Source organism: Rhinolophus sinicus, chromosome 1 (genome assembly GCF_057876585.1).
Source record: "Rhinolophus sinicus isolate RSI-liver-muscle chromosome 1, RSI-T2T, whole genome shotgun sequence".
NCBI classification, from domain to species: domain Eukaryota; kingdom Metazoa; phylum Chordata; class Mammalia; order Chiroptera; family Rhinolophidae; genus Rhinolophus; species Rhinolophus sinicus.
The window spans coordinates 149,603,482-149,617,877 of record NC_142501.1 but is presented as its reverse complement, the minus strand read 5'-3'; the positions used below and the strand labels follow the sequence as shown (position 1 = coordinate 149,617,877).

At 30.4% G+C, this 14,396-nt stretch overlaps 1 protein-coding gene across 31 annotated transcripts in view; it reads right to left on the bottom strand.

Moving 5' to 3' along the window:
• Positions 1 to 14,396, bottom strand: part of ADGRL3 (adhesion G protein-coupled receptor L3) — a 756,105-nt gene that overhangs the window by 565,770 nt on the left and 175,939 nt on the right. For all 31 annotated transcript variants that reach the window (XM_088791158.1, XM_019743751.3, XM_074324504.2 and 28 more), the window contains one exon: positions 13,445 to 13,514. The gene's annotated coding sequence lies outside the window, so the exon portion shown is untranslated. The remainder of the gene's footprint in view (positions 1 to 13,444; positions 13,515 to 14,396) is intronic.

Here is a 14,396-nt window from a genome sequence, read left to right as displayed (position 1 = left end):
TAGATGATGTAATACAGAATTGTACACCTGAAATCTATGTAATTTTACTAACAATTGTCACCCCAATAAAAATTAAAAAAAATGATGTTCTGTACCGGAGGCTTCATAATGGAGCTAGTGGATAATAAAGCAGAGGAAGCCACAGAAGTGGAGTGGTCAACAAACCTATGGAAGCCAGGAAAGGTGTAAAAGAAGACATTATTTTACTAAGTAATAATCAACTAGATTAGGGTTGATAGGTAAGATTATCATGAATTAAACTTGCTAACCAAGTCTGGAGGAACACTTTGAACATGAAATTTGCCATGTTTTACGTGTTTAACAGGTAAGGGAAAAGATAAGCTAACTCACCTCATGAAAGAAAAAATTTACATATATACACACATATATATATGTGTATATATATATATATATAAATACACATATATATACATATACATATACATACATACATACATACATACATATATATACTGAAGTTAGACAGTAATTCCATTTACTGTCAATACATTTACAGAGGCTAATAATTTTCACACCATGATATCTAATGAAGGGTCTACTAAAATCGAAATTTTCAATCAATCAAAATTAAAAGCTAAAATCATGTTATCTATCTTTAGAGTTCCAAAGGCTGTCTTCTTATTTAATAAATTATCTTATCACATTAATTTCAACTCTTCCTTCATTTTAATTCTTGGACATACCACAAAGGACACTGACAAATTTTCAGGATTGCAGTTTCAGCGAAACATTGTTCAATGATCTTTTTCTCAAGGCAAAACAAAATATATCAAAAGTAACATCACTTTATTATTTCATCATTCAGAGTCTACCCTGCTGGGTGTGATAAAAAGACTTCTAAAATAACATGAAGAATGATTCACTCCAGAAATTTCAATAAAGCATCTACTTACAAAGCCCAGATTTACTTATCTGCTCAAACCACAGTGTGTTATGGCTCTCCATTGACCGATTTATTACTCACCCATTCTAATTCTACAACTATACATTCTAACCATCTTTGGAGTTAAATACAGAAAAGTAGAACTTTAATATAAACCCTAAAATATCTTCTTTGAAAAGTGATTCTTAAAGATAAGATACTCAACATACCCCTTACGAGCCTAAAAAGGCCAGTCACTGTTTTGAAATTTTTTTTCAGATTAACAACTACTGCAGTTATGCAAATTTTCCCAAAATTAGTATTCATATGTAGAACTTAGAAAATACTTAGGGGCCTGTTTGCCCATGGATAACTCTTCAGAAACTATAAACACAGCATAGTTTTTTTGTTTTGTTTTTTAATTATACTTCCTCCACTCTTTTCCTACCAGCAATATTTTTCAAAGGTATTGGAGTCAGAGGGAATTACCAGTACAATATTTATTGATAAGGGTACAATGATCAGAAGCATTAATTTACTTTGGATATTTATATATGTCCAGAATAAATATAAAACTTGTATTTTCAACTACTTACCACTAGATTATTTATAGAATGGCAATCCAAAACTATTGCTAATTCAGTATATTTGATCAGAGATGAAATTAATATGAAATGAAAACAAAATCTATTAAAAACTTCATTTGTGGAATAATTAATAGCACCATGACTGAGAGCACTGAGACACAATATAACCAAAAGTGTTTGCCTACAAAATTCAATTTCCTCACTGAAATTTACAATGGAGAGATTACATGATTATACACGCATTACCACCAAGTTTTATAAAAATCTAGCAATTCACAATTTTTGGCAACAAAGCCAGCAAACAATTGTTTGCTTCCATTACACTTGTAAAAAACAATTTGAGAAGATACTCCCCAGGAATTAAATTTTGTGGATAAACGTTTTAGTTAATTGTGTTATTGTTCTCAGAACACTGAAGGGAGCACTAAGCCAAAACAAGAAATCCATTTTCTTTTTTTTTTTCTTAAACTATTAAATTCTCTTCCACTAACACAACTTAGAACCCAATAAGGGAAAATGCATATATTGTATATTAGATGCATTGTAAAGATATAAAATAAATTTTTATTTAAGTGTAAAATTTATATTATTTTAAAGGAGAAAAATGTAGTCTTCCTACCCCAAATAAGTTCTAAAAGTACATACTTCAAAGGTTTATGTAAATGTCCAGTGTAAGCTCACCATTTCAACTTTCATCAATGCTGACAGTTGGGGGTCTGTGAACAGTTCACAGAATACTTTAGCTATTTAGGTCTAGATCCCTATTTCATAATTTTTATCTGATCACCTTATCCCACCTTTAATGCAATGCATCTCTCACACAGAGATGTTATTCTTTAAAATAACAGTATCACAATAATATCTGTGTCACTAGATCTGTACTAAATATATAATAATATAAAAAGGCTCTCTTAACATGTCCTTCAATTTTTTCTTAAGTATCTTTACCTGATACTCTTAACACTCAGGGAAATTATATTCCCCCAGAACATATTATATATTATTCTCTAATGAATAGTCTGGCCTTGTCAATACCATTCTCTTAGACTGTCCATTCTCTCTTCTCTAGCAGTAAAATCCTTCTCATAGGCTACCACTGCTGTGAAGCTTTCCCAAGGACTTTTATTCTGAATTGGTCTCATGTTTCTAGTACAGTGTTCAGTATATTATAATATAGCTAGTTATACATATTTCTATATCCCCAGCTAGTATGGATATTCTGGAGGTCAGAATAGCATTATCACTCCAGAACACAGCAGAGATCTTATGCACACCAGATCTTATGCACACCAGACACAACATGAATAAAATAAATTATTTAAGTCTATTAAAATTATGTGTTTTAATCTGCATTACTCTTAAAGATTTATGGTGACACTCCTTAGCCTTTGAAATACGTTACTTAATGAAGTAGTGCTATTCTGCATTAAGCAAATGTAATTAAAGGTGATTTTTTAATCAATCTCCTTTTGTTGTGAGTATAAAGTTTAAAATTGTTTAGAAAAATGCACATTACTCTAAATATGCTCAAAAAAAGAATTTATTTTGAAGCCTATGCTGCATAGTTAAGAAAATACACTAATTTTTATTGATATTGGAAATTCTGGGGAAAACAACGATTTTCAATAAAATCCTGTAATACTAACAAATTTGGATGTGATTTTACATTTACCCACATATTGACTGAATATAACACAATGTCCAGAATTTATCAAAATCTTAAATTTTTGAAAAACAGTAGGGAAATTAATGATTCTACAACATTCAAGCTTTCCAGAATATTTAGAGGGTGTTTTCTGTTTGTTTGTTTTCCAAGCACCAAAACTGTTTTTCGAAATTATAAGTGTTTTTTAAAATCTTTTAAAATATATTTTACATACCCTGGCCTCCTAAGAAAATATATTACATACACACAACTAACTTTTTCTTCTCAATGACCCAAGATCATCACAGAATTGCAGCATCCTATGTTTTTAAGAATAAGTATGTCCTTTATGGATAATTTAATGCTAACCTCACTAATTGGACAAATGAGAATTCTACAATCCAGAGAGATTATCTGATGTACCCTGGGTCTCATGCACAGCAAGTTAACAGCAAGACCAGGCCTAGAGTGGAGATAACCTGATCCAGAGTTCGTCCGAATTAAAACCACATTTGTAAATTGTTTATAGATTAGAGTCTCTTTGATACACAGGGAAACTTTGTTATATAATAGATCCAGCTTTCCATATTTATGGAATTTTTTTGATGACTTTTAATGGTTATTTGGTCCCTTAATATACAAAGTCAGATTCTTATTTAGTTTTAAGTACTTGTATTTTTTTATAATTTGGCGAACTTAATCGCTAGGTCTTACATGCTAGATAACCACATTTGTTAGAACATGCAAAATATGTTCACAATGAGGATATTCTATGTAAAATGCATGTGAAATTTACTGAGAATAAAACAGCTGACTATTACATCTAGTGCAGAAACAGTTAAGCTATAGTTCCTGTAGTTGGTAGTTTTAGGATCATTCACTAAAGAAATCAAGACACGTTTCTTTAAAAAAAGTGAAAAATATCAAGAAAGAAAAAATCATAAAAGCAGCTTTTTCCACTTGGATGATGTAATTTTTACTATATAAATTCAGAGACCAATAAAAGCAGGTCTTACCATAGTCAGGCCAGTGTTAAAAAAGTAATAATTTGATTCAGCACTTAAAGAAGATTAAAGTTTTGCTCAACACTAATTTAAATAATACCAATGACACTTCAAAACATAAATAAAATAGAAAACGGAACAAAATCCAGTTAAGAGAAATAAAACACAGAAATAATAAAAAATTATATATATATATATATATATATATATATATATATATATATATATATATATATTGAACATATGACCCAGCAATCCAACTCTTGGGTATTTATTTACCCTAGAGAAATAAAAACTTATGTACACACACAGAGCTTATAAACGTTTATGTTTATGGAAACAACTCAGATGTTCTTCAACAAGTGGATGGATAAAGAAAATGTGAGGCATCCACAAAACAGAATTCTGCCCAGCAAAAAGAGGGAATGAATAACCCATCTACTCAAAACAAGGCAATATTTTTAAAATTATTTTGAATCTCAAAGGCATTATGATGATTGAAAGAAGTCAGTATCAAAAGGCTACATACTATATGATTCATTTATAGAATAGTCTCAAAAAGATAAAAATATAGGAATGAAGAACAGATAAGTGGTTGCTAGGGATTACGGACATAGGCAGAGAATAATTACAAAGGGATACCCTGAGGGACTTTTTAGGTGATAAAACTAATCTGTGCACTACATACGAGGAAAACACAATTCTATACAAGTCTTACATATCAGAATTGTACATGGAAAACAAAACAAAAAACTGTTAAGTACAAATGAACAGCCAGGTAGATAGACAGATACATGAACAGATAACAGTTATAGTTGTTTGTTTGGTTATATACGAATGTTAAAATTCCTCAGCCATTCACAATGGGCAATTTTAAACAAATGTACTCAAAAAAATTTATATGTAGACACTCAATTAAAAAAATCATGAACAAATCCCTTTCCTAAAAACAAACGAAACACAAAAACCAATAACCAATAATGAACTCTTTTTAGCTTTTAACTGTTCCATAAAATCACAATCTATATTTATAGCATAGAGGAGATCTCTTTCTATTGAATATCCATCCCTGATTCAGGTGGAAATGAACAATCTTTTGTAAACCATAATAATTTTCTAATGCAAGGATTAGAAGCAACAGAATTAAAGATAAAAAAGATCTGGTTAAGAACAAGGATCGGGACACACAATTTGGTCTGGGCCACTGCTGGTTCAGGATTTACCCATAAAAATAACAAATAACAGAAAGTAGACATAACAATCATCTTAAAGTTTTGATTGTAGTAGGATACTTTCTACATATCATGAAAATTCAAGGTTACATACCATATCAGTAATAACTGTACATCCATTCATAGTATTTATTCTCAACTAGTCTTTTGTTTTATCTTGAAAGTACTGAGTTAAAGAACTGTTCAGGTATTTTCAAGATGAAAAACTAAAGGAGCACATTTATACAATGGAATATTACTTGTCTATGGGAAAATTTGAAATACTGCCATTTGTGAATCTTGACAATATCATGCGAAGCAAAATAAGTCAGAAGGAAAAAAGTCGAGAACCATATGACTTCATTCATATGTGGGATATAAAACTGAAAGCAACAAATGAACAGACAAACAAAAACTCATAAACACAGAAAACAGCATAGCGGTTACCAGAGGGAAAGGGGGTTGGGCAGGAGGTACAAAAAGGTAAAGGGGGTCAAATATATGATAACAGATGTAGATTTCACTTGGGGGTGAACACAGTGTAATATAAAGAGGATGTATTACAGAATTGAACACTTGAAACCTATATAATTTTATTAACCAATATCACTCCAGTAAATTGAAAAAAAAAAAAAAAAAAGAACATGCTCATGTAATTTCAATATGAAATAATCCAAGGAGCTCTCATTGATCCCAATATTATGGTGGTCAAAGCAGTAAAAGACATGTGTTTAAAATAGATAAAGATATAGTACAAAAAAAGACAGGACACGAGGAATGAACTTTGTTTGCTCTGACAGCCCATCTTACACACAATTTATGTGTAATTATTTTGAATGCCCAAAGTTTTTAAATTCTGTTATTATCTTTGGCTTTCATTTTAGGTATTCATCACTGTTCTGAAATACGAATGTTTTAAGATTTCAGTTGAATGCTGACGTAAGTGATAAGGAACATGCTACTACACAAGGAAATTGAAATTTTTTAACAATGATCAAAGAAAAATGGATTTTTTTAATTGAAAATGATTTGTCTGCCTTATTTTTAATAAAACATTTCCTAAATGGCAAGCTTTTAACAGACATTTGAAACCCAACATTTAAAAATGATTAAAGGAATAGATACAGGTAAGGTGACAGCTTACGATGTAAAACCTGAAATGAAATTTTAACAATATGTATCAAAAACTGTAAAAAGAGTCATACACTTGGAACCAATAATTCTACCATTAAAGAGTTATTCAAAGAAATATTATGTACCAAAAGATTTACATAAATATATGTCTATCTCAATAGTATTTATGAGTAAAATGTAATATGACACTAGTAAAAGATACTTGCAAATATTATTAGTCTATAAACATGTTTACGTATATCTGTTTATATAAAAGGTAACTAAGAATTTACAATAAAACATTAATCCCACAGTTTCTTCTGGATGTGGGATTATGGATAATTTTAATATTATCTCTTTGCAATATTTTTAAAATTTTCTACAATAAATATACATTAATTTTATAATATAAAATGTAATAATAAGCAGCTGTTGTTAAATGTTAAATTATAAAATTTAGTCATTTTTAAATTTTTTTATTTAATTTTTTGGGGTGACATTGGTTAGTAAAATTATATAGGTTTGAAATATACATTTCTATAATACATCATCTACATATTGCATTCTGTGTTCACCACCGAAGTCAGTTTTTTCATCACCATATATTTGAAACACTTTTCCTTCTTCTACCATCACCCCTACCTCCTTACAGATGCTTCTGCCAAGAAGACATACAAACTGCCAACAGATATATGAAAAAAATGCTCAACTTCACTAGCTAGTATTAGAAAAATGCAAATGAAAACCAAAAAGAGATATCACCTCACACCTGTTAAGAGTGGTTGTCATGAAGAAGATAAATAATAATAAGTGCTGGAGAGGCTGTGGAGAAAAAGTAATGTTCATACACCGTTGGTGGGAATGTAAATTGGTACAGCCACTATGGAAAACAGTATGGAGGTTCCTCAAAAAATTAAGAATAGAATTACCATATGACCCAGCTATCCCAGTTCTGGGTATCTAACCCAGAAAATATCTGAAAACATTCAACCATAAAGATATATGTACCCCGATGTTCACTACAGCATTATTCATTGTGGCCAAGACACAGAAACAACCAAAGGGTCTTTCAATGGATGACTGGATAAAGCAGATATGGTACATGTATACAATGGAATACTACTCAGCCAAAAGAAAAGATGAAACACAACATGGTTAAATCTTGAGATTATTATGCTAAGTGAAATAAGTCAGATAGAAAAAGTCAAAAAGCATCTGACTTCACTCATATGTGGGATATAAAACTGAAAGCAACAAAGGAAAAGACAAACAAATTTAGTGATTTTAAAACAAAATTTTTAACAGAAGTATTTAGTGATTAAAGCTATATACACCAAAAATATTGATCTAAGGACATTCAGTAACTGGTTATAAATTTTTTACTTATGGTAAAACTCTACTAAAATAGGTTTTATTTTTGTATTGGTAAAGAAAGTATTATTGTTTTGTATGTACTCAATTTTCTGTTCATGACCAATTCTGTCGTTTAAGCAGTGGCATAACTTTTCCTTTGCTCAACTGAGTGGCAATGATCATTCGAATGCTAGACTTATCTTTATGCAAATCTTTCAAGAGGTCACAATTTATGCATGGAAATTCTGAAGGGCAGTAACTATACAGCTGACAGATTCTGACAGCCACTGTATCTCCAAGAACAGAATAAGCAGGGATAACTGTCTGAATAATTAATGCACTTTTACTTTGCCCATGGCCAGCTTTTACATCCTAAACTTTCTGAGTGTATTTTTCAAATTAATTAGAAAATGTGATTTCATAGCAAACCAAGACTTTTTTTATTGTTATTATTATTTTTTTAATTTCTATAAACATTGGGTAAAAAAGTTAGATACCTTCCGTTTAAAGTGTTATATTTGTAGTGACAACTCCTATCTACATATAAAAATGAACATCTAGTCCTGGATGTTATTTCTCTAAAAAACAAGATTATTGCTGTAAAAAGTTATTATTTCTATTTTTAAAAAACATATAAAGAACATATAAAGAGGGGGGTTCACACAGTGTGAGGGATATAAATGATAAACGTCTAAGTTTTGCTTTGTCTTGTGCACCTGATACTAATAAAATTTACATATATATATATATATATATATATATATATATATATATATATCCATGCTCCCTAAAAGCTCAGTAAATGGTACTACCAGCCATCGGGTTGCTAGTTTCAGACCTGAGACTCATAATCCCACTGAGACTTTAATTGCCACTACTCAAATGTAATCATTCACTAAAACCTGCCAATTTTACCTTCTAAATAGTCTCAAATGAGCTACTGCCCTCAATCCCCAATGCTGTTTCCTTAAATCAGATCTTCATTATAGCTCACCTGAGTTATTACAAATATTTCTCAGATAATCCATCTGCCTCTACTCACACAATCACCCACATAACTGCAGAATTGTCCTTCTAAAATCCAATCCATGAACAAGGCCAATGGTACAATATAAAAGACACATAAAAAGAGAAATTAAAAGGCTACAATAAGGGGAAATATTTAGAATATGTCAACTAATGAGAAGAGACAATAAACAAAATTGTGTGTAATGTGGTAATATGTGATCTGGAGAAAAATAAAGCAGGAGAAGAAGGCAGAGGGTGACAGCAGGCAGTTTTAATTTTAAATAGGATGTTTAGGGAAGACTGCCATGCAAAGAGAATATGTGAAGCCTAGGAAATAAGCCATGGGGATAACTAGGAAGAATGTGTTTGGTAGAGGGAACAGTAGGCTAAGGTAGAGTGGCCTTGTGTGTTCAACAAATGGCAATGTAGCCAGGGCAGCTGGAGTGCAGACAAGGATGAGGATAGAAGAGTTCCCTGAGTGCTGTATAGTGAAAAGAATGGAGCAAGTAAAAAAGGCTGTTGTGATTCCCCAGGCAAGAGGGGATTGTGATTTGAACCAAGGGAGTATCCAACAAGGTGCTCAGACATAGCCAGACAGAACGTGCTAATGGAGGTGCAATGTGTGTGAAAGAAAATTCAACATTTACTCCAAGGATTTAAGCCTAAGGAACTGGAAGAATGAAGCCATTAACTAAAACTTTTTTGAGAGTGATGTTGAATGCACTTTATAACTTTGAAAACTAGTTTGACACTATGTTAAATACATTCAAAGAGGTCATTTACTGTGGAAAATATTGCTCCAGTACAACTTTCCTTAAAGGTTCAAAAAATCATTGCTTATTTTACAAACAAACAGTGCTTAGATATATCCCAAATTCTATTCCAAATGCTACGTGGTAAATAATTGTCTTAACCCCACATTACAGATGAGGAAGCTGAAGCACAGAACAGATGACTCCTCTAAGGTCATATATTGAATATGTGCTTAAAACTTGACCTCTTTACTCTGTTTCCTCTCAGGTTTTTGTTTGTTTGTTTAGTTTTGTTTTTTATCTTATTATTAAAATAAAATTTGAGGTTCTCAGGCTGACAGCAGTGGGACACGTAGACGATAAAGGGGCATGAGAGAAATTCTGGGGGTGATGGATATGTTTTATATCTTGATTTTGGTGGCCTTTACACACTCGATGTGTTTGTGAAAATGCAGTTGTGCATTAAAAAGAGTTTAATATACATAAATTATACATCACTAAACCTGATTAAAAATAATCTAGCAAATATCATAAAATGACGAATTAGAAATATGTACATTTTGTCCAAATGTAAAATGAATCTCTCATTCTGCTAAATTTGTTCTAACACTTGTTTTTTTCTGATTAAAGTAATGCTCTTCATATGTCATCTTCCAACATTATTAGCTGACTAGGTAATAAATTTTTATTTATTGCCATATAATGGTTCTTGCATGGTTTCAGCCATGTTTATCCCAGTAGGAAGAACTAGGGTTTGTCCAATGATTTTATTCCTTCCCTGCAAAAAGTCTCAAATGAGGCATCTAAACAGATTTATCATAAAATTTAGTATAAATTTGTAAATGACTCAATTGAGCGTGACTTTAAACATTTCTGGAAAACCAAGAGAGGTTTGCATTTGGGTTGCAGATGTTATCAAAAGTCTTGCTATTCTTGTTGCTGTGTAGTGTCATTAATTTATACCTCAAGACAAAAATATGTCCTAGGAGAAGTTTAATCACTTATAATCTGAAAGACAAAGCCCGACTTCACAGTTTTCTTGGTTATTTTAAGTTTATAGGTAGCTCCTTAATAAATTGGAGTATATTATCAACATTTATATCATACAATGAATCTGAAAAATATCCTATAATAGGATTTGGGAAAATTCCAGCTTTATCATTTTTTAAATTATTTGATTTATATGCCCACATCAATAATCTTGATTTTGTAATTTTTATTTAACACTTCATAAACTCAATTGTCTCAATATGTGGACTAGTTTAGTTAAAAATCGACACTAATTTCATTAATGCACTTATCCAAAAATGTGTAACGTCAGCACACTAAATATTCTTAAAAACAAACACTGCTATAAAAATCCCATGAGATACCACTTGATATCCATTAAGATGGCTATATTTAAAATCACAGATGATGATAACTTTTGGCAAGGATATGGTAAAACTTGAACACTCATACATTTGTAGTGGTAATGTAAAACAGTGCAGCCATTTTGTAAAATAGCTTCGAAATTCCTCAAAAAGTGAAACATAGTTACTATATAATCCAGCAATTCCACCCCAGGTACATGTCCAAAAGAAATGAATACATACGACTACACAAAAACTCGCGTATGAATATTTATAGCAGCATTATTCCTAACAGCCAAAATGCATGAAAAAACCCAAATGTCCATCAACTAATAAATGGATAAACAAAATGTGATATATTCATATAACGGAATGTTATTCATACATCAAAAGAAATTAAGTAGGGATTCACACAACAAAGGTGAAACTTGAAAATGTTATGTTAAGTGAAAATACAGATACAAAAAGTCACAAAGTTTGTGATTCAATATATGGTAAATCCACACAGACAGAAAGTATATTAGTGGGTGCCAGGAGCATGGAATAGGGAGTAACTGCTCATGGATACAAGGTTTCTTTTAGGAATGACAAAAAACGTTCTGAATTAGACAGTGGTGATAGCTGCACAACTTTGTGAATATACTAAAAACCACTGAAATGTACACTTTAAAAGAGTGAATTTATAGTATATTAATTATCTCTCAATGAAAAAACAAGGATGGTAACACTGCCAATCATTCAACTCTGTAAAGAGTCCCTATGATTCCTCCAGAAACTTCCTATTTGGGGGCCTGTAGCAGTCATATTAAATATTATAAGGTCTCAATTCTTTCTTATTTTCTTAATGAAAATAAGCATCAGTAGAGGTACTGAAATTTTCTTTTCAAAACCCTATAAATATCATTAGGCACCCTGGAGACATTAGGCTGGAAAATTAAGCTTTAGTATGCCAAACCTGATATTTCATGGACTGTTCCAAACCTCTTTTCCAGACTCATCTCTTAACATTGTCCAACCACATGTGGCTAATCCTTTGGCCACAGTAGAAAGAGCAACCCTTCATTAGCCATCCCTTGGTCCTTTATGCTCCTTTTAACAAACTCTTCTGTGGGCCTTCAACGCATGACCTCACCTTCCCTGACTCAACAATTTCACTGCTTCATGAAGGTTTCATTATCCTCCAACTAAAGTGACCTGCTTCCACCTGTTTCCTTAGCACTTTGTCACCAATGCTTTTACAATGTACAATAGTATCTATAAAGCTTCAATTTCCCACCAGCATTTATTTTCTCGAGAGCAATCTAAGTCTGAAACTGAGCTTAATTTTTCAAATGATTAAATCAACCTGCTTTTTGTTTATTTAATGTATTTACTTCACTAAATACCCCAAAACCCATTTTATATTCAAGTAACAGAATGTCTAAAATTTATGTTAATGTATAAATAAGCTAATAAACACAAATAAAGTAGTTTGAATCATACCTACACGGGAAAATAGGAATAATATTAATTGCATTGTGAATGAAACTAGAAAAGAAAGCTGTGACAAAGAAATGAAGGTAAAAATATCTAAAAGAAGGAATATCCATTGGAAAATGTATTGCCTAAAAATCTGAGTGCAATGTTTTTATAGTCTAACTCACTCAATATCTTTGAGTAAAAAGGAAAATCGAAAATCTTTGAAAATAGATTGATAATAATGTATAATACATAATAATATCAGTAATTCAAAATGAACTTGAATTATTTTAATATAAAGAAAAATAACATAGTGGATATTTCTAATTTTAGTCTGTATATTTATAATAACTTACATTCTAGACATTACAAAGTCACTTTACAGAAATTAACTTTAGTAACTCCAAAAAGAGAGGAAATTCCAATTTACCTGATTATTATAAAGGCCTGTTTTGCCTTCAAATAATTTGATGAAGAAGATGAATATATGAGTATGTGTACTGGTCTAAGGTTATGTTCCTTAAGGACTTTTATGTTTTACTCCATAAAAAAATTTGTGATAACTATAAACAATACTTCTGAAAATAAATTGCTTCATATTAAACAGCTTGGTGCTATAAAATGAATATATTTTATTTCCTAATATTCACATTTACTATCACGTATATGTAATTTAAAACAAATGGAATAAATTAAACAAAAATCACTTGAGTAGATTGTGTTGGTATACATGTGCCAATTTAAAAAAAAAAACAACTTTGAATAGTTATTCAATATTAGATGTTTAAGAAGAGGTAGAAAGCCACTAAAAGTATTTTTTTATTAGCTCATTTATTTTTAATAGAGCTGGAGTGTACTTCCTCATAACAGCAAATACTTCTAACTATATCATTTACATATTTGTTCACAAGAAATGTCATTTTTTATTTCTAAAAATGTATAAAATTTCATTTTAGTAACTCATTCAACATGATGAATTTTAAATATGATACAAAAGAATATACTAACATAAATATAAAAGTATTAAATTATTTGAAATTACTAACAAATGGATTAACAATAGTAATCTATTAATTACCTTAATTTGCTCTTCAGTTGCTAAAAATCCATGTTTTTTTTCCTCCAATTTACTGAACATTTAAACATTTCTGTAAAAAAATGCAAAACAGAAAACTTTAATTACACACTGAAAAACATACTTTGTTTTATGGTTATAGTTATAGAACTATTTGAGTAGGATTTGTATTTCTTATTGTTTGCCAGTGTATTTTTTCCCCACTACACTAGGGTTATAGAAGAAAAAACATGGAATATAAAAGAAATTTAATTTACATGTGACAAATTTTCCTCCATGATGTAATTTGCTATAATGTTCATTGGGAAAAGGTAATGAATTGGATATGTAAGGGATTTAAATTTTCCTAATTGAAAGAACACATGAGTTTTAAAATACATCCTGAAATTTCCAATAAATTTTCTGATTTCTTGCAACAGCCACTTCAAGTTAAGATCCAAGGATGCGTCTAATCACTTTTATCATTAAAGAATTCTTGTGAAGAAAAAAAATATATATCTATGGGGACTCCTTAGTACATTTCGCTATTGAATAATATACACTCATACACACACAAACACACACATACACATATATCCTCCTTGTACATATGTATACATACACTGAGAATGTAATTATAATCTAAACAAATTTTTATTTTAAAAATATTAGAAAGGAATAAATAAAAATATAAAAGTTTACTTAAATGGCACATTTACAGACGGGAGGCAGTTATTTTCACTTTCTTTAAGTTGCCATAATGTTTTTCTAATTATTTTATTATTAAATTAATAATACTAAGTATTTCACATACCAAAAAAATAATGTCTTTCAAAGTTTTTTGTTTGTTTGTTTTGTTTTTTATGTGTTTGGTTTTTTTTTTAATTTAAATATTTTCTAATGGTTTTGCAGCTGGTCATATCAATTTTTGAACTTTCTAGTGAGTCTAAGTACTTTATACAAGAATCAGCTGCAG